Source organism: Colias eurytheme, chromosome 6 (assembly GCF_061535395.1).
Source record: "Colias eurytheme isolate Ceu_HAF_F1 chromosome 6, ilColEury1 Martin Lab GWU primary, whole genome shotgun sequence".
NCBI classification, from domain to species: domain Eukaryota; kingdom Metazoa; phylum Arthropoda; class Insecta; order Lepidoptera; family Pieridae; genus Colias; species Colias eurytheme.
In genome coordinates this window covers 11,802,118-11,827,247 of record NC_142985.1, presented here as the reverse complement: position 1 = coordinate 11,827,247, position 25,130 = coordinate 11,802,118, and the positions used below count along the sequence as shown (strand labels likewise).

General features: G+C 33.1%; 1 protein-coding gene across 2 annotated transcripts in view; it reads left to right on the top strand.

Annotated features, from left to right (window-relative positions):
* Positions 1 to 25,130, top strand: part of LOC149908061 (uncharacterized) — a 66,028-nt gene that overhangs the window by 11,435 nt on the left and 29,463 nt on the right. Inside the window, exon 1 of one of the 2 annotated variants that reach the window (XM_090103186.1) lies at positions 12,187 to 12,382. The exons of the other annotated variant lie outside the window; for it this stretch is intronic. The gene's annotated coding sequence lies outside the window, so the exon portion shown is untranslated. Of the gene's footprint in view, positions 1 to 12,186; positions 12,383 to 25,130 lie in introns of those variants that run through there. 2 annotated transcript variants of the gene reach the window in all.

The following is a 25,130-nucleotide window of genomic DNA, read 5'->3' as shown; positions in this document are numbered from 1 at the left end:
TTTGTTTTACGTAAGCGATTATGCTTATGAAATATTTTATAGTTTCAAAATAGTATGCATCTCTGCTGCTCTAATTCGCTGGTTGATCAAGGTGTCAAAATGTTTTGTTTTTAAGTGGTCCATGCTTTATGAAACGGTGAAAACTGTCTACAGAATATTGGCTTCAATGTCGATTATGCTTTCACGTTTCCATATTCTCGTATGACAATTGAATTGCACTGTGAATATATTCTCGTATTTGTGGATGATCTTCCAGTTCCATCATACGTTATTATGATGTGCCGGGTCGTTTGCCTTCAATGGTTGAAACGCTCGTTTTAAATTGAGTGAAGGCAATTACAAAAAGCATATTGTTCAAAATACACATTTAAATCGAACATAACATCCACGCATGAAAATTTTACGTCAGCGTAATTGCAGGTACTTCATGTTAATTATAATTGTTGGTTGTTTGCGTAACAATTGGATCTAGTTTACTCAAAAATAAGGTTATGCGCTTAGCTCCGATTTTCCTTATTAATATTCTTAAGCAATACTAGGATACGGGCTGTTCAGTACCGACACATTGGCACACTTATTCGGCATACATTTCTTTCTTTAATGTATTCTTGATTGTCTCCGCCGCTGGCCGCAATGAAATGGAAAGTGCGGCGTGGGAATTATTGTTCTCATGTTGCGACAATTTGCGGATTTCAAAAGTGGTAAGAATTCTGCAGAGGCGATGTGGTGACGGCATAACTCCTGCAGCTTTGCAAAACATCGATGGTTCAAGGAAGAAAAAGAACAGCACCAGTAGGTACAGTAAGCAGTAACAATATGCTAACGAGTATTCGATGCATAGATTGCGTGGATGTGTTTGTTTTGAATATATCGGTTTGTTTACATTTACTATTTCATCAAGTTGAATTTGAACAAGAATAATCGAAATTCTCCATGGATTATACACACATACAGTGGATATTATCAAAACACCAATAAGATATTCGAAGTTTATTTTATTTACTACATAAAGGTGTAATCGATCCAACGAAACCCAAGGAATCTATACATATAATAAAATCGTAGGAAAGTCAAAACTGTACATTGAATATTTTTTTAAAAGAATACATATTCCATGATCTATAATCGATATAGAAGCCAAAAATATAGTTTTTAGAATTTTTGTCTGTTTGTCTGTTTGTCTGTTTGTCTGTTTGTCTGTTTGTCTGTATGTTTGTCCGAGCTAATCTCGAAAAGTACTGCATAGATTGACTTCAAATTTTGCATGAATATTACTAACAGGTCGAGTGAGGTTTTTTTAAACATATTATCATGCTATCACCTCCGGGGGAGGAGCTGTGAACCTTTACTTTTCTTACGTATTCCGTGTACTACGACAGCGTACAATCTAAAGACTCATGTTTAAATGTTGTTTTTGAGTAAGCCATGCTATTATCTAGCTTTACACTATAAAAACTACGTCATTTACGTAATTTGGGCAGAGAAACTGTTTAATGAATCTTAGTACTATAAAGACAAATTTGATTCAGCGCCATCTATGAGATTTCGTAAAAATCAAATCAATTTACATGTTAACACTACTGAACACAATGTTAAAAATTAATAATTTAAATATAATTATGTTAGTTATTTATTTAACTCTTTAACCCATAATAAATCTTCCCTTCCCTATAAGGTGCGCTTATAATTCGTGTGAATCTTAGGTGTGAATATACTACATTTTTAAAAGTGAGGGTAGATGTATATTATTTTAAGTCAAACTAGACACCATTACAGTTAATCTAATATTGATTGTGTTCATTGGTTACATTTTTAAAAATCTTCGTGTTTTAATAATTCGATCACGAGGCGGGACTCTAATACAAAAAGGTTAGTGCGTTGATAATTATTATTCCTTCATCATTTACATGTTGTTAGTAAAAAATAATATACTTTGACTGTTAATACTTTTGTTCAGTATTTATCTATATGATTATTGCTTGGTAATTAATATATTTTCATGTCGTATACCTAATTATAAACATAAGTGTGATGTGAAACTAGCTGGATTTATTTTTACACACTCACAGTCTTATATTTTGTGTTAATGTTAAAATAGTATTAATAATAGTGTAAATCATAATATTTTTTCAAAGTTAAAAATATTTCCTTTTTTCTGATGGTGTTGCCATCGAATTAAACCGCGCTGTCGTTTCGTTCACAAAAAGTCATGTTATTAGGACCGAATATGTAGCCGCCTCAACTTACGGAAACGAGAGTAACCTGCGTTGTCTGTTAGTTATTGTATAGTCGAATTTAACGTTACATGGAAATTGGAATCTAAATATATGTATACCTACTTATATTAAATCTGTAGAGGTCAATTCTGCACATGAAATATATTTCCTAAATAACTATTATCTATACATATAATAAAATCGTAGGAAAGTCAAAACTGTACATTGAATATTTTTTTAAAAGAATACATAATCCATGATCTATAATCGATATAGAAGCCAAAAACATAGTTTTTAGAATTTTTGTCTGTTTGTCTGTTTGTCGGTTTGTCTGTTTGTCTGTTTGTCTGTATGTTTGACCGGGCTAATCTCGAAAAGTACTGCATAGATTGACTTCAAATTTTGCATGAATATTACTAACAGGTCGGGTCAGGCTATAGGCTACATATTATCAAGCTATCACCTGCGGTGGAGGAGCTGTGAACCTTTATTCTTCTTACGTATTCTCTGTACTACGATAGCGTACAATCTAAAGACTCATGTTTAAATGTTGTTTTTGAGTAAGCCATGCTATTGTCTACCTTTACACTATAAAAACTACGTCATTTAAGTAATTTTGGCAGAGAAACAGTATAATGAATCTTAGTAGTATAAAGACAAATTTAAAACAGCGCCATCTATGAGATTTCATTAAAATCAAATCAATTTACATAATATTAACGCTTCTTGGAAATTCATAATTTAAATATTATGATGTTGGTGAGGTTGTTTTTTTTTAAAGTTAAATAAATAATTCATATCTTCCCAGAGTCCATTTCAGGTGCGCTTATATTTCATGTGAATATATGTACTAAATTTTTATAAGTGAGGGTAGATGTTTATTATTTGATGTCAAACAAGACACCATTACAGTTAATATAGGTAATAGTAGATAACAGTGATTGTGTTCATTCGTTACATTGTTATAAATCTTCAGCTTTTTTTTTTAATTTTCGCCTTCTTGCGTTCCCACAAAAGATAAGTTGTAACTTTTGTATTTATTCTTTATAATTATAATTATATAGTTAGACTCATGTTTTATTAGTTAAAGTTAAGTATGACAAAATAAGAAAATGATGAAATTTTATTTTTATGTAGGTATAACTTTTACAAGACTATAAAGAAGGTCACTTTAGTTCTTGATAAAACTTTATTTGTTAGTAGCTTTTTAATAAAATAAGGTACGGTTATCTTTTGATTTTTTTTATTAACAGATTCAATGTTAATAAAAATTGGCGATTTGCGTGAGGATGTAGTGGAAATTAGTAACCTTGCGCGTGGTCAATCATCAATCATCAATCATCAATACATATAATAAAATTCTAGAAAAGTGATGTCTGTACAATGAAAATATGTAAAAAAAATTAGCAGGGGTTAAATTATTAAAACGATCCCAAACCCAAAACTGTAGTTAAAGCATATTTTCCGACGCTGGTTCTTAGATAAAGTGTATCAAAATCGGTTCATCCATTTAGGCCATGCGCAGACGACAGACTATCCGTGACGCACTTTTTAGTCTGTGAAAATAGAACCTATGAAATTATATGCAGTAACGCACACGACGCGCAAAAAGTCCGGCGCACAAAAAATCCGTGTAATTCGGGCAGACCGCACCGCGCCGCTCCGCACAAAAGTGTGTGAAAAGAATTGAACGTTTGCTTCAACGCGCGCTAACGCAGACGGCGCACACTTTACACGATTTCCATAGCGTCTACGTCCCTACAGCTCTGCCGACAAAATGATCGAAGATGTGCGTCGTGTGCGTTGAGTCTGTGAAAAATCCGCGACCGACTTTTTGCGCGCCATGCAGACTTTTTGTGCGCCGCAGACTCGATCGCACAAAAAGTGTGCCGTCTGCGCAGGGCCTTATTATACCTTTATAGGGGTAAAAGTGGGAATGTGGGAAAAAATATTAGTTATATTTTTATCCAATTCGGTTTATCCATTACAGCTTCTATTAGATTACAGCGGTAAAAGTGGGAATGAACAATAATGGGATGTTGTCAAATAATATACTCAAGCGGTAGATATATCAAAATATGAAAGAGCAACGTGTGAATTACAATTAATAATGTTTTATCGAAATCGGTTCATCTGTTTATTACATATAGGGCACTTTAGGGGTGACAGTGGTTAGATAAATAAACCAAATGGAGCATCAAACGACAGGATATGACGTGTACATATAGGTACAATTAGATAATATGGTTTACATCAAAATCGGTTATCCCATTTACTAGGGGTGGAAAGGGAATGGGTTGAAAGTCTATTAAAGAAGAGGGGGATATGGGAGCGAGAGGATAGCCACACACTGGAAATTTTGAACTCTACTCAAAGCCACATAGGCCTGGCCCTTGGCAATTTTTTTTCCTAAAGATACCACTTCTTTTGTCACTGTGGTCCATTACAATTTGTGCACGGTTGATGATGATGTCAAGGAGCAACAAACTTATAGATATCAATATGATATAGCAATGTAAAATGGAGGAAGGTCTCGCTTACTTGAAAATAAGAAACCGAAGTTTAAAATTTAAAAATTAAAAAAAAAACCAACGCAACGAATGTAAAGGAATAAACAATAATTTTACAAACTTCCCGAGGATCTTTAAAATTAAGTACCATTATAAAAAAAATATAATATATGATATGATAATAATGGTATGGCAGCTCCGACGACTTTGTTTTTTTATTTTTATAAATATTTAAAATGGTATTTATTAATTTTTATTGCACGGTCTAAACGGTTTAGTTACTACAGGCGTGAGACAGGAAAGATCTGCAGGCCGAGACGGCAGAGATTAGAATAAACGCTATGGAATAGAAACTGCTATCGCTAATTATTATTGACATAAGCTCATCACATTTTAGTAATGGTTCGGTCACACTACCAAAATTACGACGACGACAACGACCAAAATTCTCATCCAGACCAAATTTGTTCAAAATAAAATATTAAAATTTCCCGTCATACTGGTACTCGGAAGAAAAAAATTTCGAGGTCAATTAATAAAAAAATAGATTTTTTTCGATTTTCTAGGAGCTACCGTTTCTACGAAAAATCTATTTATTCATTCATTCAAAAAAAAAAATTCCAAGCACCAGAACGACAGGAAATTTTAATATTTTATTCTAATTGTGTTTAGCACTATTTTGTTAAATTGCGACTGGATGAAAATTTTGTTTGTGGTCGTCGTCGTCGTTGGTAGGGTGAACAAATCCTTAGCAAAACATCATACGCTTATGTCAATTATTAGTATCGATAGCGGATTCTATTCCTTTGCGTTTTGACGTTTGTCTCGGCGCTCAGTTGCTTCACGATTTATTAACAAAAACATCCATACAAGGAAGGTAGAAAAATAAATTTACTCCCTTCCCCTCTGGTGCCTAAAAATAAATTTTACGTAGAAAATTAATTAGGTATTTATTTTTTTATTTTTTAGCTCAGTTTAGTAATAAATTTTACTAATAGTTCTTTGTATTATTTATGGTAGTACGTGTTTTTCCTTTAAATTCAATAAAAAAGAAGGGTTGCACTCCGGGAGTGCCGGCAGAAGTGAATACTTGATTATTAACGTTGAGCATGTTTGATATTTTGGAATGGTATTCGTCTTACGCTTTTTCGATCAGGTCACGTGTCCTGACGCGAGTTTAAGATTTTATACCCATTACAGAAAAAGTGCTCAACGCCGCTAAAGAAGTTTTCACTTCAAAAATTAAGTAGTAACTACTATACAGTCACTATTCCACGCGGACGAAGTCGCGGGCACAGCTAGTTATAAATATTAGTCGTTCACTTCTGCTGATCTAGATTAAATTTCGCTTCTGCTCATAAGAACTATCTCATTCTTCGTATCTTTGGCTAAAGTATGTCAAAATGCCTGTGGGCGAAACAAGGGCACTAGAAAAGAAGCTTATCTCAAAAACCTGAGATCAACATGATACGACTACCGTCAAAGGTACTCGGGTTGGTTAAAGGTCCATCCCACGTACATTTCTGTTTAATATTATTTATTGAACGCTGCATTCCTGAAAGTATATGAAAATTTAAAGTAATTGTATACTTGAGATATAAAATATTTTGGGTATTTTGCTCCGAGCGCGCCTACGAGTTTATTTTTCAAGATAATGATCTGCTCAAAAAATTGAATTGTATTCTTTTCTATTCCACTAATGATGTACAATTTTCTTCCAAATTAAAGGCCTTTTTCATAAAAGTCATCTATTCTTAGCGTCAGATAATAAGACATTGTAATTGCGTTGTAATTTAAATTCATTTACTTTCAGTTTAAGAAAAAAAAAGTCTCAATCTAGTTACTGGGTTCAAAATAAAGCGCAATTTTGACTCTTACGGCATTTTACATATTTGTTGTCAAAATTGTGTACGCTGTTAACGAAATACCCAAAACGTGAGTTTGGTAACCTAAAATGAAACTTCGCTCTTAATTGCAACTTGCAAGCCTTTGAAACTATTTGCAGGCTGTTGTGATTAAACTGCGAACCCCGCGCTTCCATTATGCTCTGGGACGGAATTTTAATACAGCATTCTTTTGTAGTTACCTGTTTTTGAAAGGGTCCAAATCAATTTTATGCTCGCGTAAAAATGTTCTGTGCAGAATCATAAAACCTTTGTTTACATAGTCTGCTATGTTTTGGTACTAAACTATTTAATTTAACACATTGTATTATCTAGATCGTACTACTTTTTACATATTGTGCCGATATGTAATTACTTTGTCAGAGACATATTTAGTTGAACAGAATTTCCTTTCAATTTGGGTACTCAAGAGACTTGATGTAACTCTCACATTAGGCATGTGCTCACATTCACAAAACAGAATTGTTATGGCTCCTTCGACATTATAAATGCAAATAAGTAATTAGGAAGTAAACAGACCAATTTCAGCTCGCTCTGATTGTTATACGTGCCACGTGTTCACTTTTACGTTATTTCCTTACGTAGAAAGTTAATTTGTAACGGTCAATCGGGCGATTGTTCATCAACAATGCTATGAGATCTCTATAATTGGTATCGGAATTTCTGCCCGTATTGATAACGATTCAATATTGAACGGAATACAACTTTTACTCTTGCATGTGTGCAAAATTTTAACGAGTTAGCTTCGGATATTCGTTTTGTTCGATTTTTAATTGGATGCAGTATGGATGTAGGTAGTAGGTAAAAGTTTTTCGATCTAGGTGAGTTGAGTTTTGCGAGGAATTTATTTTATGATCAAAACTAGGTCAGTAGATGTACCTATGAAGTTTTTTTTTTTGGGAGTTACAAAAAACCAATTGTCTCAGTAGCGAACCGCAAGGCAATATTGAAACAAATAGTCTTCGAAAAGGGATAGCAATCAAAAGGGACAACTGACATAATTAAATTAAAAAGGGTTTCCGTTTATGTGTTTGTTGCAATAAGATCGAGCGTCTTACTAAAACGGTTTGTTTTTTGTTCTATAAAAAAGCCTAACAAGCTTCCTGCTCTAAGATACCCAAAACTAGTTTAAAGCCCTTATCTTGATTGCGGTTGCGGTTTAAGCTCAAGTAACCTGTAACGTCGGTCTAGTTATTTTTAAAATAATACCCGTCATATGTTCAGATAATCAACATAGGTAATCAGATAAATAACATCACCCACATGCATCGATAAAAATTAGTTGCATGTATCAAGGTTGCAAAACTTCAATGAGAGTGAGTTTTTAATAAATTGTACGAATATAAAATGCGGTAACATGGTTATTGTTAAACTTTTGTGGAAGATAGTCCGTTTATCAAAGAAGGTTATGTATAAATGCTACGACAAATAGGTAAGAGCAGCAACGAAAAACGTTTGAAAAACTAGAAAAATAATCCTAATGCGGGTGGAACCGGAGAGCACAGCTAGTTACTAAATAAACTGATGTGCGTGTTCCATATCTCATCTAACCATGCTTACCACCCACACATGAATTTAAAAATAAAACATAGTATGCAAATATAAAATTTCCACGCATTACCAAGCACAGATTATAACACGTGACCACAGATTCCCTAATTGGATTATGGAATCGATATTCAACTCGATATACAGCTCAATAATCGATTCGACATATTCGATACTGTTTACAGTACGATTGTATAACACAACGATTATAGAGTTTTGAAATTTCCTCTTTGCAAAATACGATATGGGTATAGCGAAATAATGAAAGCGAGGAAAATAACTTAAATCCGCGTACGTAATAAATTGTGCGAAAAGAATCGTTTGAAACCCGATAGATGTTGAATGTTGTTCATGTGTTTTTATTGGTGAAACTTTTTGCTTTTATAATATGGGGTGTATCTTCGTCGTTCGGAAATTACAGTAGCGATCACACGCGTAGTATTTAATTAAATTGAAGGAATTTTTTGAGATTTATTTATATAACATGGAACCATTATATTAAGGTGACGAACATTTCAATTACGAGTAATAATAATTGAAATCTTCTATTGAAACACTACGAGGTATCTCGAGAAAGCTCTAATAAATTAAATTAAAATTAAATTGGCCAAATCATTTAACTGAACATAGTAACGAGTTTATTCATTTTCTCATTTCCTCGAATTGTTATCTAATTTTACGAGATTTATTTTAAACCTGCGATACAACGTGCTGTGCAATAATATATTCATAATTCAATCTGTGTTGATAATGCCGTGCCTTCCGACCATCAGAACTAACCTTGGACTTCAATTAAACTAATAAGTTGAAAAATTAGGATATTTCGCCGGGCTAGCATAATGCGTTGAATACTAGGTCGGGTCAGGGACACCGCGGCAGGGGACTTTAAACCTGATTAACTTTAGTCGTTAACTGAATCTTATTATCGGAGAAGTGTGTTTTTCAACATCTATACGGTATAGCTTTTACTCTTCCGCGTATCGATAGGTTTTATGTAAAAGAAGGTCATGTTCCTACTGGATTTTTGGGCATAATAATGCAGCATGGTGACGGTGAAGAATACTAGACAAATTGATAAGTTGACTGCTATTATTATATTGCATTATCCAGATATTATGGCCCAAGATGTTAATAATTAATTGAAGTTGTATTCAATATGCGTGTGAAATAAACATCAATTGCTCGATGTAGGATTAGGGTCGTTACATATTAAGTGACGCGGGCGTTCTCTTATCTAATATATTTACCTTGTTACAGACCTACATAATACATTAAATTAATCACACAGAGAGATTGCTTCACATAATCGTACATAACTAACCAGTAAGTGATATAATATTGTCAAACTTGAATTCAATTCTGAATCTGTATGTAACTATTTTTTTTTATTTTGCTCTAAATCCGCATTTCGAGAAATAACTAGCAATACAGCACTGAATCGCATTTATAGTTCTTTAACTGCGAAAGAAATCTGTATCTGATCACGATTTTCCAATTAATATTTTTAATGTCGGATGAATAGTATCTCTCAAACGAATTAATAAATAATTTGGAAAATCCAAAAGTGCACGCCTCATAATTTTTTTTTAATAAATATTTATTAATTATTACTTTTGTTTATTTAATAACAATTAAACCACATCGAATCAGACCCTGAAAAATGAAAGGGTTCTATTCCTGAGCATACTCAAGCGTAAGAGAAAAAAAAAGACTCGATTAGTAAAGTATTTCGGTCGCTATCGTGTTAACAAGAAAAAGGATCCGCACATACAGACACACGGACGTCCAAGACAGAACTTTTTTAAACTGTTTTTTAACTAGTTTAAATAACAAAAATGACATCAAAAATATCATGAACGTTAAAAATAGTGTTTTTTCTTAATATGTGTGTGTATGTATTATCTTACAAGTGCAATGTATGATACATAAAGACATTTTAAGTTTGAAAAATCAGATGTTTTGCGCGAAGTGACAGTAGTACCCACCTCAACGCTTCGCTTATGAGGCGTGCAATTAGCCGAAATTACGCTGTATCGTGATCATTCTACAGTAGTTTAATTAAATTTGCAAATGTAAATCCAAATAAGTCGTAAACCATTCCCGCACTGCAATTGAATTATTGACTATAAATTATCTTAAATACAAGGCCGTTGCTGTTCCACAAATCTTAATGCGTTTGTTATCTATGTACATTATAAAATTGTGTAACTGTTATAGATAATTGTAGCCTGAATTAACCTAGGGCGACCGGTTATAGCGGACATGGGCCAACCGTGATTGCTAGGGCTGCCAGAAATATAACGGTTGCAAGTGCAAGTATTAATAATGAATCGATATTAAGCTTCTACTGATCTTTATCCTTGGATAAAGCTCTTCTTAAACTAAAAGTATTTATTGTGTCTTGAATTGCATTTCTCAATGTTCTACTTGATCTTTTTGTCTCTGTTATGTCCAAATTTTCAAAGATTATGTCCTAATAAAATAACGCCTAGTTTATTCGTACTGCATAACATGTAACTTGATTTATTTATCCACATTCCACTACAAAAATCATTCCGTATAGAGTACTCTCCATTTTTGAGGGCTGTAAGTGGATTGGTTTGGTCAGTCCACACGAAATTACAAAAATGAATCATATTTTTTTCGTTTCACATCCGCACCCAAAAAAGCGTCCAATAGCAATCCAAGTGACTCATGCTGATCTCATCAGCGACGGAATGGACAAGCCTCCTATGTTCTTATCATCTCCCTTACTAATTATTTCACTTCCTTTTTGTGTCCTAACCTTTCTGTCTGTAACTATGGAATATGGATCAGGTTACTTTATCTACATTTATTTATCTTATTGTACAGCGGCTACAGCCCTATAATAACAGTAACTTACAAGTACCGAATATGGTGCAACTACAAATCGCCTAAGGTTTCCCACCGTGCGTTATAAGGTATTGGGCACTTCCGTTGACGCTTCCGCGTGCATCTGTGTGCACTGGGTAATAAGGTCGTTTAGATTATGTGATGGGTAAGCAAAGGAATATAGATGTGATGGTATAGGATTGATAGTGTCTAATGATGCGTAGATTTCATATAGGCAATAGGCATCTATGACAATAAGCAATGAAATGATGGGCGAATCAACTTCTCCGATTACCCTTCCATCATAATTATTCTAATTGATATTTAAATAATTATACATAAAAAATATATCATATGCTTAAATATTTTTTGTCTGTCTACCCTGCCAACAAAGCTGCAGGTTGAAGCTAGTGAACCGAAGCAATAATAATTATTCTGTTATTTCTGCCAATGATACCTCAAATTCGAAAAAATAAAACAGAAAATTAATTTACGGTAAACTTTCAAGTTCAAGTGTAAGTTATTTGTAGGTCAATCATATTAATTATATTGCAGTCATCTGTTAAACTAAGGCCGTTATATTTTATTTTGTAGAAAAATAAAAAATGCAGGATGTAAATATTTAAAGTTCATCCTTGGGAACCCTTGTGTTATTGCTCATTTCAATTTTTGTTTTAAATCCTAGAACAGGTTTGAAAGAATGCTTAGGATCCATCGTGAAGATACGCGTTCATAGAAATTCTTAGTTTCTGGTTATTTCGATTTCGTTCTTGCTCTTTAAATTGTCCCCATAACTTTACCAATTTCATAAATCATAATGCAATAGGTGAAATATAACACGTCTTAAATAATATTCATGAATATTAAAAAGTAGGCTGAACGTAATATATTTTGTAAACGATAGTTGAATTACACTACAAAGTACAAACGTATCATGATAAATTACTTCCTATTATAAGTAAAATATTTGCCAATCAGCAATTAGAATCTTGCACCGAATTGGTTACATTGAATCTGAATTCGATGATCATTGAATGTGGTTATTTCATTTCTGTGTAAGTAAAGAGAAGAGTGAAGGCTTTGCTGGGAAAATCAGCAGTGAAATGAATGCTAAGCTATAATGTTAAAGCAAACTGGTTTCGCCGGTCTCGATCAACAAGCCGGGTAGTAGCGCGTTGGCGCGCAAACCGATTGGTAGTGTGCCGTCGATACATTCTTGTGTTTATGTCATCCTGGTACATTTCAAAGGATAACTTGAAGAACTTGTGAATTTGTGTGTTTGTTTATTTATGGAACATTCTGGATCAAGGATAAGTGAAATTAAAATTAAATGTGAAATCTACGTCTGCAGGTAATTGGTTGATTTAATTTTATAGTTTAGTTTCAGTATATGTTAAACTGCGGATGTTAGGTCATTGTTGTTTTGATGTTTTTTAACGTAACGTTTTGTTGGATGCGCTATTGTAATGAAAATTATATACAGGGTGTCCCACTATTGGTATACTAAGCGCGAAGGGACTTGTAGTTTTGCATACACTGATCACGTAAAAAATACTTAAACAACAAAATTACGTCAAAATTTTTTTGCTAAATTTTTCATGAAAATCCATGTTTTCTTCTCTAGCTTTGCGCAGCCGGCATATACCGCTTCTCTAATGTGAGCATTTTGTCTATGAAAACATAATCTTAAACGATATCTCACATGCGGGTGGCAAATTTGGGCGTGTTGCTTGTTAGGGGTGTACACATAGAGTTTTAAGAATTCATCTACCCGAAAAAAAAATGCGTCTGGAATTTTATAAGTATTTTTTACGTATTCAGCGTATGCAAAACTATAACCTCATTTGAGCTTAGTATACCAAAAGTGGGACACCCTGTATATTGATATTAAAATAAATAAATTGTCAAGTTTGGAACAGCTGATGTATCGGTTATTTTGAATGTTGTCCAAGGTTCAAATATACGTTCAACCCTCACCCTTCTAAAATGTGTAATTTTACGTGGACGATAAATTATGATAATTTTGTTGTAAGTTAGTATCTGTATTAAAATTAACATTAATTTAATAATTAAAAATGAAGGTAACATTTTATACAACGTATATTTAATAAATTGTCAAAAACAAGAAATCCCATGATTATCCAATTATTCGCTAGAATTAAATTCAATTTCTTGTGTCGAGAAAATTAATATCTTTTTCAAAGGTACATGAATGATTCATTTTTCCTCTATCTCATGAAATTCTGCGAATTGTGTTCCCGGGATTATTTCGTGGAATAACCTTTGTATAGCTGTGGTATAGCTATATCATCTTTGTAACTAACCATTATTATATAGTATATTGCTATTTAATTAAATGGATGATTTATTTTTCCTTTTATTTCAAAACTAATTGTTCACTTACGGCTGCGCCGCGCCCGTATCGACTTATCATATCCTATTTCACCCTTTAATTTTTATAATGAGTTAAGAACACATTAAAATTCTCAGTTTAGTTAATATTGATAGCCTTAATCTCAGTAGCTTAAAGAAACCATCCTATTAGAACATAAGTAACGAATAAATATTACCGTTTCTGCATACACTTGCAACTGCTTTTATTGAATTTTTTGTATTAATAAAACATAGTATCAACAGCAATACATTAGAATGTATCTACTGATTATTCATAAGTTTTAGGCAAGATATAAGGCATAGATATAAGAGGCAAGGTTCTTAGAATGCTTATTTGAAAACATTATCAGGATCTGATTTCATATTGAATAGTTGGCGGTCGAATTGTAATAACATGTCATAGTAAACCACAACATAATAATTGTTATGACTACTATGTAGTTTCAAAAGAATTGGTGCAATAGTTTTATGCCATTTAGCAACAACTACAAGCTCAAAAACATAAATTTAAAGAGCTATAATTGTAACCACGTCGTCTTTATTACTATATGTAATACTCATTAATATTTAATATGATGGTAATGGCAATTTCTAATTACGCTTATTACGGCATCAAAGTAAACTCGCAATATCATAGTAAGTAATATGTTTGGTACAAGAAGCGACTTTCTTCGATGATTCATGACACTGAAGATCATTAGCACGTGTGTAGTTTTTGTTAGTGAAAAATAACGAATGCCTTTGAAGGAGACTAATCTCGATAGGTTACATTTACATAATACCGACGGTTTTGTAATAATCTGGGACTATATTCACAAACCTAACAGTGGAAACCTTTCCCCACCGAATTTCGTAAAATTCAAAGGATTTTGGGTATTAAAAAGTCGGAATGTTTTATTTCATGATAAAACATTTATATTTTAACTGATAACCTCATTGAAATGCTTAAACTTGTAGAAATAATTGTCTTTATAGAAATTAAGTTCCAAATTACCATTCTCATCTAAAAATTGATAGCAATCTGATGTGTTCGACCTTCTACTGAGGTAAAGTAAGCCCAGGACTATTGATTCAACATCAAAGCTCCGGATTCCAAGGCATAAAACAGGCTTACTACTTGATTGACTAGAACAAGATTCTTCCAATACGTAGGTATTCCGCGGGAGGAGTAAAAAGTCAAACAATAGGCAATTAACCTCTCGGAATGCTCTGCGGAGATGAAGATGTGTAGTACCGAGAATTTTGTACTTTTTAATACGATCTTGTGATCACCATGCATCATCTAAATCTTCTTGCCTAATGTATTTGCTGAGATACTCCTTAATTTCTTGCTTGAAAATGCTTGAAATTACATGCTTTATTATTCAATAGTTTATTGTAGGTACTGGATTTCCTGTAGGTGTAAAATGATAGGTAGTAAAAACTAGAAGTATACAAAAAATCGACCACTATTCGTATCATCGCACTTAATTAATATTGAAGCTCATTAATTCAAGAATGACAACAGAACCATAACAAAAACAACTAATCAATAAGCAATCAAACCGCCTTGAATATATTTTTTATCACAGGAGCATAATGAGATATGTATTTTAAAAGTCATTGTCATGAACTTGGCTTTGTCATGTACTTGTCTTTTAAAGGTATGGTTTCCTTAAAACATGTACATACTCTTAATTCGTCTGTCATTTATATTTATTTGAATGCAAAGCGTACAGCTCAATTATACTCGTAATTTGAACTATACACGGCTGCACAAGTCGATTTTTTAAAGGATCAAACTCAGGAAGAAATTATTAGAGACCTTACGGAATCATGTATTGTTATGGCTATTGTGTTAAACCTAGACAATCTACGACCATAATCCTTATCCTTAACCATTATCCTGAGCCTTAACCTTCCCGTCCTTCATTTGATTTTGTGAAAGAAAAACTGAAAACACGTAAAATATAGAGATGCTGTATAAATAGTTATCATATGATGTGTCTACTAATTTTCTTAACCATTCAATGGAAAACCTTGTTAAGCTGAAATTTGCATTCATTCATACCACTGATGTAACTCCATATCGTATAATTGTGTTACAGTTTACGTAAGTGTTCATTTAAATGAAAAATAATAGCATAATGAGTGTTGTTTAGGAGATTAAACTAAGTGTGTCAATGAATAATGAAACAGATGATGAAGTAATTTCAGAACATTTCTGTCAAAATTTTATTAAGATACCAAGTTGGGTAGTGGTCAGAGTAGGTACTAATCGATACAAATATTATGAAGCTGAAGAGTTTATTTGTTTGTTTGTTTGTACGCGCTAATCTAAGGAACTACTGGTCCGATTTGAAAAATTCTTTCAGTGTTAGATAGCCCATTTATCGAGGAAGGTTATAGGCTATATATCATCACGCTAAGACCAACATGAGCGGAGCAATGCGAGTGAAACTGCGGAACACAGCTAGTATTCTAATATACTTTGACTTGTTAATCGTGTCAGTAATTAAGAAACTACCCAAAGTAAAAAACCCCATAATCAGGGGACTGAAAACGTAAGTCTTCTCACGTTCCGGTCGTTATTGAATATTGAAGCCTGGAACTTTGAACGCGACTCCAATTAGTGCGGCTTTGTTATGCTGGATCTCGTAACCTGGTTTGAGTTGGGTTTGTATGAGATCGATTTAATCTTGAATGCTGATGTTGGAAAAGATGTGGATAAGTTACATGTAAGCTCTATCGAGAGGATATATTCTTCGCACTACGGACATCAAAATTCATCTGATTCCAAGTAAATAAAGCAAGGAGATAGCGATCGGTGCATTTAAAAATATAATAAAGTAGTTCATGGCTCGCCGTTATGGTCGGCTATTTTTAGACACAAACACTCGAAGCATCAACTAATTGATTGCAGAAGTATTATGTATTGTAAGACACGCTTCAAGATTCCTTCACAAAGTTATAGCTACCAATCAGCACAGGCATAAAATTGCTATAAATAACGGGTTCAGTAACATTCCCGGTCTTACCATGTTTCTAGATAGATTTTGCTCTGATCTCATCAGTAGATATGACTCGTCACTTGCCTAGTGATCTACATATGTGTATTATTCCCCTTTACACTTGACTTCATCCTTATTAAATGTAAATCAAACATCCTTCCTGATTTGGGCCAATTGGTGCTTATGGAAATATTGCGAATAAAATAAAACTAATTGAACTTAATATTAATCCCACCAAAAACATAAATGTAAAAATTGGAGCCGAGTTCAATCGTTGACTTAATTTGCCAAAAAAAGAAATGAGATCTAAATGTGTGCCAAGTTCTGCAGACAGTCCAGAAACTTATTTACAAAGATGTATTAAGTTCTTAGGTTGACTGAAAACTCAATTGTTTTATTTTCCCTTAGAGAACAATGTTTATTCCAAAATATAACTTTTTTAATTTGAATAATATAATTATTTTCACAAAGCAAACAACTAATGACCTATTGAACCCCATAATTTGATGAGGCTAGTTTTTAGAACCTCACAAAATATAAACAGTAGGTATGTAAAACTAGCCTCATCAAATTATGGGGTTCAATAGGTCATTAGTTGTTTGCTTTGTGAAAATAATTATATTATTCAAATTAAAAAAGTTATATTTTGGAATAAACATTGTTCTCTAAGGGAAAATAAAACAATTGAGTTTTCAGTCAACCTAAGAACTTAATACATCTTTGTAAATAAATTTCTGGACTGTCTGCAGAACTTGGCACACATTTAGATCTCATTTCTTTTTTTGGCAAATTAAGTCAACGATTGAACTCGGCTCCAATTTTTACATTTATGTTTTTGGTGGGATATCATTACTTTTTGTACAGAAAATTACTCTGCAAATTTGATTTACTTTATGAATATAATACTTTTTATATACGATTTTTTTTTTCTTGCGGTTTCTCTGTATGGTTTGTTTAGTATTATTTTCTATATTTTCTTGTATGTTATGAATGTCAGCGCACATTGCCCCGTCATTATCTGCAATTTTTTAAACTCGTTTTCTGTTTAAAAGATTACATGATTTTCTAAACATCCAGCGTGAATTTGTACACACACTATTACCAAGATGCAAAGGTCGTTGTAGAAGAATCGTCGCCTTACTCCATGACGTTACGGTATTGTCATGACGCGATCTTGAAATTTTACTCTAAACGCGCCTAAAGATGAATATTACGCAAATTAAATCATTTCGACCTTCGACGAAGCCTTCTTCCATTACACTGAAATTAAAACTAAACTAAACACTCATAAATAAAGAATAAATAAATGTGAATATGTAAAATTATATATTATTTTAAACTGTATGAGCAATATTTTTATTACAATTTTCTTTTATTTTACGTTTAATAACAGTTTTGAATAAAGAAATCATGCAATCGAAGTAGGTAATCCGCCCTAGCGATACTAGCGCGAGTGAGTGTGATGTCAGAGGCGCATCGAATCTACAGATGTTTCGTGCTAAAATATGTAAACTTCAAAGTTCAATAATCTATATCTCAGTCATTTATTGATGGATTTCAAAATTTTTTTCGGCCACTGATTAGTTTTGATCTATTTTTTAAGACTAGTAAGGTGAATATAATATTTTCTATTTTTATAAACTTTTCCATTTTTCCATACAAACAAAATTAATGTCATTGAAAAAAAAATTAAATACAGATAAATTCAGTATTTTCTGATTTTTTCCTTTGTACACTCACTATAACCTAGTTGATTACAAAATTTGAACTTTCTAGGTCATCTGGAAGTGGGTTAGGTTTTGTATATATCTATAAGTCAGTCAGTCTTAAAAATTGCGATTTTTGGATATTAATATCTACGCAACTGTTTAATCTGTATTTATGAAATTTAAGTTTCTTGTTTATCTTGAGGTCCTCTTGATATGTACCAAATTTGGTTTATTTAACTTAAATAGTTTTCGAGTTATAAGGGGGTGAAAAGTGGCTCGAAATGGTTCGTGTAAATATACACACGGCTGCTGCTCGCCAGTTCTCTTCGCTTGAACTCGGCTTGACACGCTGCCGCGTGTCTAGATATGAGTGTAACTAACGGACCGTCTGCTACTTGAATAACTTCTTATTAGATTTTTGTAAAAAGCTTTTTTTTAATTGTTGGTAAAAAGATAAATATTTGTTTCCGAGTCAAATAGTATCACACAATTATGTAATTTTGGAATGGTAGGTAAATTGACTTTTCTCATATCATCGTCATGTACCTATAGTTTAGTAATTTAGCCAACGCTAAATTGGTTCACCTACTTTACCTTACTTTTTTTAGACTACCTGACCTACTTCTACACGCGTCCATAAAATACACAACGTTTCTTCCGAAATTAGTCTCAGCTTTCCATCATTGCTTGTTGACACATTTGCCGGCCTCCTGTAAAAATTGAAAAGTTGGAGTGGAACAAAAAAGTACTCATTACTCGAGTGTCAAAGAACCCACCTACCGTCCTAACATCGTTACCGAGTTTTAACTCAAAGGAATTTTTTATATGCTTTTTCCTCTTTCTGGAACATTCTATTCAACGTGTAAAACGTTTTGACTTTCACACGTGCGTGGTAATCTCTAGGGAGGAGTAGAAAAATATTGTGGTGTTTCTTTAATGTTTCCAAAGTGGTATTAGAACGGTTGGTGTTTATTCGATAAATAGTTTATCGCTTTATCGGTTTAGCAAAATGGGTTTTATTGTTTATGATTGTGTATAAAACTTTATTTTACACTGTAATAATCGTATTTAGTGCAATGCAAATTTTTAAAGTGAAACTTTTATTACATCGTCTCAAACTTTTTGGTCTGTGTAGCGCATGTCGCGTGACGGTCGAACCGTACGATAATAATTATCGTACAAATACGATAATTTTGTGCCTAAGTTTCACTTTTACCGTGGTTTCATAAAACCACACAACATTTTTTTTTAAATAAAACAGTAAACTTTTCAATAGTGATAAAATGATGCTAGGTAACGAAGATGTATTCGAAAATGAATACATGATTTGAATTCTATAGTCTATTTAATTTCGCACAAAATTCTGAAATTAAAAAGGCAATACCTAAATTAATTTCAAGACCGTCCGTGAATATTTTGTTCATAATAAACTTCAACTTTTAATCTATTAATATTAAATACTTTGGGATAATGCGGTATTGTTGAAAAGTAGGTCGATCGAAAAGCTTAATTAGCATTTTATAACGTCCACGAGCCTTTCAACCCACCTGGGGCAACAGTTTGTAATTAGGTGTCTGTTTGCCTACTTAACTCTAGTTTTATAGCGGTATTGGGTAAATGAAATTTGGTAGAAAGAAAAATAGAATGGGAATTTTAGGTTAACCAGGGCCAAGGGAATAAGAAAATTTAACGAATTAAAAGAAATTGTAAAAAATATTTTCTTTTGTATTAAAATTGGATTTACCGATCAAAAACAAACAGGCAATTATGAGATAATTTTCTGCAAATTGAATCGTTTGAAAGTAGACCTTAGTGATCCAATAATTCTTCAAATCCCTTAGGAATTTATGTAGCTCCTCTGTCTTTATCTATTGAAAAGTGACGTCATGAAAATAAACATTTTGTGCTTCCATTTTCGAATTATTCTAGAATGTCACTGATGACAGGAACAAGGCCATAACACAGCGTCGTTGAACCTGTAAATTTGACAAGGCGGCCATTGTGAAAGACAAACTTTCGCAGTATATCTTGCTAATTGTATCTCATAGTAATGACGTCATACCATGAAAATATAAATTTTACCTTCCATTTTCAAATAATTCTAGAATGTCACTGATGACAGGAACAAGGCCATAACAGAGCGTCGTTGAACCCGTAAATTCGACAAGGCGGCCATGGTGAAAGACAAACTTTTGCAGTATATCTTGCTAATTGTATCTCATAGTACAGTGTCGGGTGCGTTGAACCGCTGAATATGAGACGAGCCATTAGCGTGATGTTCTGAAAGCATTAATCACTTTCCACACATTTTTTATCAATGGTTCGTTATAGATCCCTTTTTGGGAGGTTATAGACCTTATTTTCTGGCATTCAGGCGATATTCTTCCAATTTCGGTAGATAATTTTCAGAAATCAAGTTATAGTTGTATTAAGCTATATCATTTATATATTTAAATCAACTTGAAATCTCGGTGATAGTTTTCAAGTTTGGAAATAATCGCGAATATTCGCCGCCATTGTAATATCATAATTTTGTTATGAGATTGCGTGCAAAACATTAGGGTATTCAATTTTGTTTAATAGCCTTTTATATCACGTAATATTTTTACCTACACACATTACCTTCTCTGTTTTTGACAAACATAAAAGAGAAATACCTTCTCTGGAACATCCCGCCATTAACATGCGATTTTATTTTATCACTGAAACATTTACATTCGTAAAAAATATGTATTCGTGCCATACTCAAAGGGCCATTCTAATAAATTGAACAGTTCGATTTCAATTTACGTTCAAAGTTAGTTATATAGTTGACCAGCCAGATTGCTCCGGAATACTATTTTGTGTAGACAAAAAAACAAATATTCACACCGTTTATAGGGGAAATAATGCGATATGAATATGAATTTTGACCTACCTTGAAATCCCAAAGCGCTTTATTTTCTAAATTTCCCGTAAATAACAGTCTATCCGTGTCCGTGTCAGAAGTGCGTAAACAAAAGAATAGCGACACGCCAAACGTAATGGCTGACAATGTCACTGCTTCGCTCCCAAAAGTCACTGACTGAGAACCCGTTAGATCACGCTCTGCTGTTCATGACGACACTGTGAACTTTACACTGGGAGAAATTTAATATGAGGTATAAAGTTATCTTGGGAAATGGTGGGTTTGACTTTTTTTATACGGTACAAAACCATGATCGATGATAGGTTATATTTGGATATTATCAAATTCAATTTTGTTTTTGTAAATATCTTTGATGGAAATCAAATATAGATTATGATTTATGACCTAAAAAACATGATCGAAATATATTTAAGAAACATGTTTGCACTAGACAGTTAACTTGCGTATGTTAATAATTAATTATAATAATAGACATCGTGATAAACGAAAGATCATAAAAATAATCCAAATATAGTAATATCACAACACACATTCGATAATTTTAAATATCAATGTATTCTGTAGCATTTAATCGCAAACACGTTTTTGACCAATACCCACAACGCTCATAATTCGCCAAATATAACAGCAATTATCAGATTATATCCGCAAATATGGTCTTAAAATAATTCCTAAATAAACACGAGGTAATGTGTTACAGTTGAAATATTGATTTACCCAACATTGCGTCTTTTCAAGGCTAATATCTGAGCCAGTTGTCTGCCAGCACTTCCTTGGATCAATGTCGGCTATTGTACCACAAGTAAAAGTCACGGCCTTGGCTTGTTTCAATATTGAAATCGGACCAACCAATTTATACAACGCTGTGAATTTGATACTCTGATGATACGCAATTTGGACGAAATACTGTAAAGACTGGAAAAGGAAAGGAGGAATTACTTTTGAAAGAGGAATATGGCTGTAACTATAGAAGTTGTAACAACAATTTTAGTTGTTTGAAATTTGATATCTTATCATGCGCAATGTGATCGAAATAATGATAAGACTGGCAAATTAAAAGAAGAATAACTTGAGTGAAATCTAGCCGATTTGTAGTCTAAGTTGTGACAACATTTGTGGTCGTGCAATACGAATGCCATCAATATCGTATCATCTGCAAACATTGGAAATGTAACATCCTGTATCAGTGCCAAACTTTTGTTAATACTTCTGGCCGTAGATTTATGCCATCCACATTTCCTTATAACGTGAGATGTTCTGAATAGTGTTTTGCATAGCTTCAAATCTATAAAGATTTATATAATCTTATCATAATAACGCATGAGCGTTATTTGGTCTAGAAATTCATAGCAATAACACAATACGTTTCGAGACTATTAATGGAAGTCTAGCAGACAATTTAGGAGCCAATGTGATTATTTTATCGATCATAGTATTCTGCCCTCTTATTTCGTCTATTTCTATGTCGCTATCGTTTTTATTCTATTTATAAGCGTTCCTTAAGAGCTAGACAACAATGCAAATTCACTTTACCTCCGTTGAATCTATTAAGTTTAAATGAGCGTGTCTCGTAGACTTCGCCCAATATTTTATTGACTATGTAACATTATTATTATTTATTTTGTTTGACTGAATTTAAAATGTTAATTACTTCTTTAAAATGGATAATTTTAAAGGCATTTTAAGTCACGGACCAGTCAACGCACCTACTAGCCCCAATGAATGCGCATGAAGGAATTTATTATGAAATCCATTTCTTCAATGATCGCTTATATCCCTTCCCATATTCAAATGAAAATACATATTAACTGTTTCCAATAAATTATAACTAGAAACTTGTGCATTAACTCATCACTACTAGAAATTCCGTTTGAATAAAAACTAACATAATCTATGAATCCTAACTACGGATGGTGTTAATGATAATAACTGCAAGGTGAACATTAATAATATCTCTGAAACTGTTTTACTGGTGAGCCGTGTTTTTCCTCGCCAGGTTAGATATACATAGGTTACAGTTGGTTCTGTAAATTGTTTCTAGCTGTACGTTTGTAATTAGATTTTATATTGTTGTTTATGGCTTGAAGCTTATTTAATTTGCATAGATAGCGCTTGAGGTCGTTTTGTCCTCAATTAAAAAACCTAAATATTTATAAATAAATTGGTTATGTAGTGTTTCGTCCCATCACCAGTAGGCAAAACACTAGAAATATCTTCAGGTCATAATATAGGGCATAATACTTTGGTTATTATCAACTTTATTATTCAGCCATGGCTGTCCCACTGCTGGGCAAAGGCCTCTCTTCCCTTCGTCCATGTCTTCCTATGATATTATCAACTAGACATATCAAATACTTATGTGAAAATAATAGTTTAGTTTCATAGTAACTTAAAAAAATACTTTGTTTAAAAAACCCGAACTAAAATCGGATACATTTTGAACAGAAAGAATTTGCATAGTTGATTTTATAAACTCATAAAAGCGTGTTACGTCATCTTATCATAAACACAATCTAAAACTGTACAAATGTAAATGCGGTAAAAAGAAAGGTTGCTATTCATAATTCTAAGCGCTATGCATGCTAGCTACTTGCTTAAACATCTGTGTCCATATTAGTGAAGCTAACACCGTTTCAGCAGAGTCATCGCCCGCTTCCTTTTGTGGATTTTATTGTAACCACTGTTTAACTGGTTAGTCAGCATTGCTATTCTGATCTTTGTTTACGCTATCATCGCTATTGTAAGGTATGTTTAGCGTCTAATTATAGTTATTGCCATAAGCATGTTTGCTATAATAATTGTTGTGTGGGTGTTGGTTTTTAATTGCCATCGATTCGTACAGTGCGAACTTAACTGGTTGTGTATTTATTTGGTTCAGTTTGTCCGTGTTACTTATCATTGTGTTGTTATTTCCAACAGGAAAGTTGACATTGACGGAAAATTTGTTTTGAGTCATATTCTTTGGGTAGGAAAAATACATGACTATCCCTTTAGTGGAATGACTAGTCTATTTGTCTATTTTCAAATCTACGGTATATTATTTGTAAACAATTCAATTAAACATGGATTCGGTGCATAAACATAAAATAACTATCTATTTTCTGTATATCCATACTAATATTATAAATGCGAAAGTAACTGTCTGTCTGTCTGTTACTCAATCACGCCTAAATTACTGAACCAATTTGCATGAAATTTGGTATGGAGATATTTTGATACCCGAGAAAGGACATAGGCTACCTTTTATTGCGAAATAATAATATGTACCACGGGCGAAGCCGGGGTGGACCTCTAGTATGTCATATAATTGTTATAATGGAACAAAGAACCTTCAACCAGCCTAAGCATTTGTATTCTGTTTCGTCTTGTTTCAAAACTTCATCCAATTTTCTAATCTCGTCATTATACGACATACAATACGCGGCCTTAATATGTCATGCACACCGCACCTTAATGACGGCCACAAACGTGACACGCCCAAAGTACCGTATGCAGTTGGAATAGAGTTCAATTTTGAATTATTTGGAGGTACTGTTGCCAGTATTGTAGTAACGCTGTCGAGCGAATCCAGTAATAGTATTCAGACCACACGACAACGAGAGGTATCGGTTACAGATGATTATACAGCTTATGTGGATGGTACACTCCTGGATTATATGACATCCTAGTACTTTCAGAGATGGTATAGGGATTTGAACTAGTTGAACATTTTGAATACGTTATGCGCAAACTTAGCTCAATAAAGCATATACTTAAATGACCTGATACTAAGAATTTATCTAAAGCAGGTGTTTTCAGCAAGGTAAATTGAACCAGTTATGTCGAAAACCATGTAGTTAAAATAAATACAACGTTAGCAGTGATATTATTTACATTAGTAGCGGTTTAATACCAAGTACGTTCAATTCTCAAGGCTCTTTGAAGGCACAAAACACATATTCTAGACCATTATTTGCTGAACAAACACACAGTGGAATTCAATACGATACTAATGTCGCAAGAGCTGTGTGCTAAGCCACTGCAAATTGTACAATACAGACAATTTATTTAATACAATTATAATCGACTTATCGAATTACAGATACGTCTTCAGATCGG